Below are 4,672 nucleotides of genomic sequence, written 5' to 3'. Positions count from 1 at the left end.
GAGGCAAGCAACAATAAATCAGACACCTTTGAGAAAGATGACTACTCAAGACTTTGAAATTTGGGACTCCATTATTTGGAATCGGATGAATATGATCAGCCTAAGTTACCAAATTGAATCATCTGAATTTGCAAAACAGGCCAAACAGACCAGTTGCACAACCTAGTTTGCGTACTATGACGACCCTTCACATGAGGATAACAACATACGATAGAGAGAGGGGGGAATCCAAATTCTTATGACGTCTTAATTAGCTCGGACGGTATTTTAAGTGCAAATGTTATGTGGCTAAATATCAATTAAATATATTATAGTTTACATGACTTTGCACTTATATGCTCTCTCTTTTTAACACCTAATCGTCCTATTGTTTTTTTTTTACTCTTATTCTTTTTAACACTTAATCGTCCTATTTTTTTAAGTCGAAGGTTGAAAATTGATCAATTAATTAACAAACAGCTACCCCCCCCCCCCCCCCGCCCCCCCCCCCCCCACCCCCCCCCCCCCCCCCCCCCCCAAAAAAAAAAAAAAAAACAAAAAACAAAAAAAGGGTTTTTTAAATGAAAGAAAAGATTGAATGTGTGGTATATATATGGAAAAGTGTTCATAAGGTGGCACTTTAGATTCAATCTAAGATAGCGCCTTCAAAAGTATATTATATGTTATCAAATTATTTGATCTACTCCGTTCATTTTGATTTATATGTTTTAGATTGTATACAAACAAAAAAAATCATATTGGGTTGTAGTTACTCATGCATCAAATGATTGTAAAATTAACGGGTTTACTAGAATATAACTAAAGAGATAATAAAAAATATGTGTTAGAAATATTTAATAATTATGATTTTTGTTTTATAGATATTTTGAGGCATTTAGATCACAATGAATGGAGCAGATCATCAGTTAAAATAGTTTAATTCATGAATCAACACAGATGCTAAAAGATTTTCTGTAAATATTTAACATGTTATCAAAATAAAGTATTTTGCTTTAGATATGAAGTATAGTGGTGGAAGTGAACCGATTAATTAATAAACAGTTTGGTTATTATTCGTCTAGATATTCGAGCAAGTTCAATTCGATAACTAGTACTTCATTGACCAATTTTTTTAAAGATCAAATAACTGCTCAAAACTAAAATCAAAATAGCACAATAAAGGCCAATTTTTTAGCGCATAAATGTGTGAAAATATATATATCTAAAATTTAAATATAAAAAGTGAAATAAAGTTACTGTTTCATAAATGTGATGAACCGAGTTGACACTCCAATTCTGTTTGGGTTTCTGCATCCTAACAATCTGCAGCATAATGAGCCATCTCATGAGGCAAATGCTGTCGGAAACGAAATTTCTCTTTGTCAATTCCAAGGTGAGTGAGGAAGAGGTACACTTTGCCAATGAAGTAGCCAATAGTCTCATTTTTGACAGTTCCCTATTAATGTTAACAAAATGAAATAAAAACTGAAGTTAAATGATGATACTAAAATAATATAGATGAGCCTAATACTAAAGTAAGCAGCAAGCGATGTTCAAGCAACCTTTGATACTGCTTCACCCAGGACAATTTTCTTGGCTGATTTTCCCAGATAGTTGCTCTTCTCTCGGAAACATCAAGAACTCCAATTCAGCAACATCAGCAAATTTTGGATGAGATTTGTCCCCTAGATCCACAAAGTATTCAATCACCGCAAGTGTAAATTCACAGACTCTCAGAAGGCCTTGGCGAGGTGATATCTGATATCATAGAAACTCCAGTAAAGCATGTCAATTAAGAAAATTGAACAAAGACAAACATAAAGTATCATACAAATACAAACAAACATGTAAGTGCACGGATAAATCAATTTAATAAGAACAGCTTGCTCTGATTCTATATTATTCTTACGTTCGCTAGGCACTTGATGAAGACAGATTAAAATTAGCTTTAAGATCATTCAATAATTTAATAACATATCATTGTAGACTCCAACCTTTACATATCCATCACCATAATCCTAGACTCATCATTGTTTAATCATTAATAGTTACAAAATATAATTCACGTTACAGTCTTCACAATTATACAATTATACTAATATTATTACAAATTTAAAAGAAGACATAAATACAATTCCAACAATTATATCTCTATCATTAACTCACATAGCTACTTAGTAACTGAATATACAAACTGTAACAACCAATTAGTTTGGAGAAGAAAAAGAGATGTCAAGATTACAGAGGAGGACTTAAGGTCATCAATAGAGAGAAGGTTGTTGAGAGCGAATTCCTTCAGATAAACCAAAGATTTAATTTTTCTGGCTTTTGTTAGTGCTTTTGTCTCTTACAACATGATAATTACTTTGAAATGAACATAATAAATCAGTCAAAAATCTTAAATGGAAGAGCAAGTAAATATTAGATGGTAAGAGAGAGATACCTGATAAAATAGCAGTTTTCTAAAAAAGAAAACGTAAACATGGAAAAATCAAATATGCAAGATTACGAATGAAAAGAAGGGAAGAATCTCACATTTAAGTTGTGCTCTGTGATTTTGCGCCTGTTGCCGAAGTTTGTCATTTTGATTCTTCCATGGTAATCAGATTCCACCAATGGCGCCTCCAAATATGCATCAAAGAACACCCCAAATATGCATCAAAGTTTTTCATTGAAAGGCCAACTCCCGGTGCATTTTGATGGAACTAAAATTTGACAGAAATAATAAGATTGACAATTATCATTTGCATCTAAGGAAAAGATTACCCATGGATAATTAGTTGCATTGATGAACAATGTAAATCATGCAATCAATGGCAATTTTTTCAAATTTTATAATGTCTCATGACACAAGCCTTCAGGCATATATTAAGATATATTTACTTAAAGCAAATGTTTAAATATACATAGCATATTAAGATATATTTAAATATTAAGAATTTTTATATTTAAGGAAAAATCTAAATATTTAAATGCAAACCCCGTTGTCGACATGCATAATAATTGACAGCTTGATCTTTTGGTCTTACTAAAATTATCAAACATAATTACCTGAAGCAGGAGGAACTAAGCAAGGTCACTCATATCAGCCGAAGTTGAGGCATTTTTTTCGTAGCCTCAGCATTCTATTTGCGCCTTCTGAATCCCTGAAATGACATGAACATTATTTGGGACTTCTAAATACGAACTTCTAAATTTGCAATCCTTTTTGTTTGCATAATCAAATATTACCTAGATTCTCATTAACCAGTAGATAAATAAAATTAGTCTAAGATTAGTTGGTTATGATAATAGATTGCAAAGTCTCAAATAATAAACCTGGTAAAACATTGAAATTCATCAAATAACATTTTCTTCAACTGTTCAATGATTCTTTAATATATTTAGACCATAGATATAACAAAATCCTTTTAGGCTTTCTAAAAAAATCTGAGCATGTCTTGAAGCTCAAAACTTTAAGCAGAAATCATAAGAAGGAAGCTAAACTCCCCTAAAGAATCAAGACTCTTGCTACTCTCATAATTAACACAAAAAAGGGGCAAAATTAACCTTATAGTTCCAGAATTTATTTAAGTGAGAATACTTGTAGGTTGTAGGATTAGGAGAAAGAGTGCACTCGACCGACAGGAGGCAAAGTGGGAGCCGGCGCCGCGGTGCACGTGGACGTCGCCGCAGGCAGAAGAGGTAGAGGGTGAGGATGAGGGCTCGTCGACTGCGGAGGCGGATGTTGGACCCTAGAGGGGGTGATTAGGGTCACAAGGCTATAATTGTGCAATAAAATTAAGACAAGCAAAACACAATATCCAAAGGCAATCAAAATAGAGGGGCAATCAAAATAGAAAAGATAGAGTTAGGAATCGCTATCCTGTGACGCGCGATGTGTTAACGAGGTTCGGGCCGCTGACCTACGTCCCCGCTCCCCACTCTCGAGGAGAAATCCACTACACAACCTGGTTTGGAAGCCGGGACTTCTTCTACACAGCGATCCCCTCACGATCTCACACTACACAGTTGATCTTACTAGATCACACTCCCACACAATTGATCTCTACAAGATCAAGCTCTCAAAATAGTAGAAATAGTGTAAAAACCCTCTCTTTACAATGTCCATATGGCAAAGAGAAGATCACACTGAAGCTGGGATGTAAAACACAAAAACTCAGAAAGAAACATGTTTGAAAGTTGAGCTCTGTAAAAACGTTCTCAGAAATATTTTGAAAGAGCTTGGACAATGAGGAAGAAGAAGAGAATAGGTTTAAATAGAAAATCAAAGCTGTTTGAAACCCATACCCAATCCCCCAAAACCTGGAAACAGAATAGCGCAGAGATCGTGTGAAATCGGCGCTGAAAGGCTGTACAAAAAGACCGTTAACTTAAGTGGCAGTCGACCGTACCTATTTCGCGGTCGACCGCGAGACAGCCCAAAAACGCAGTAAACTTCAAGAGAGTTCTGCGGTCGACCATGGCGGTCGACCGTGGGAATTCTCGAGCTCACGGTCGACTGCGACGGTCGATCGTGAAAGTTTCTGCTGCCCACTGACGAATGAACTCAGGCGCGGTCGACCGTGGCGGTCGACCGCGGACTGATACATTCAAAAAACTGATTTGTGACTCATTTAAAATATTTGTAAGATATTCATTTAACTTCTGAAAAATGTGAACCTTTGTAAAATGTTTTTAATACTAAAAACAA

The 4,672-nt window shown here is 35.1% G+C and overlaps 1 pseudogene; it reads right to left on the bottom strand.

The window, feature by feature from the left end:
* Positions 1,241-2,562, bottom strand: LOC109838623 (annotated as a pseudogene).

Source organism: Asparagus officinalis, chromosome 1 (genome assembly GCF_001876935.1).
Source record: "Asparagus officinalis chromosome 1, Aspof.V1, whole genome shotgun sequence".
Taxonomy (NCBI): Eukaryota; Viridiplantae; Streptophyta; class Magnoliopsida; order Asparagales; family Asparagaceae; genus Asparagus; species Asparagus officinalis.
This window is presented reverse-complemented; position numbering and strand designations above follow the sequence as displayed.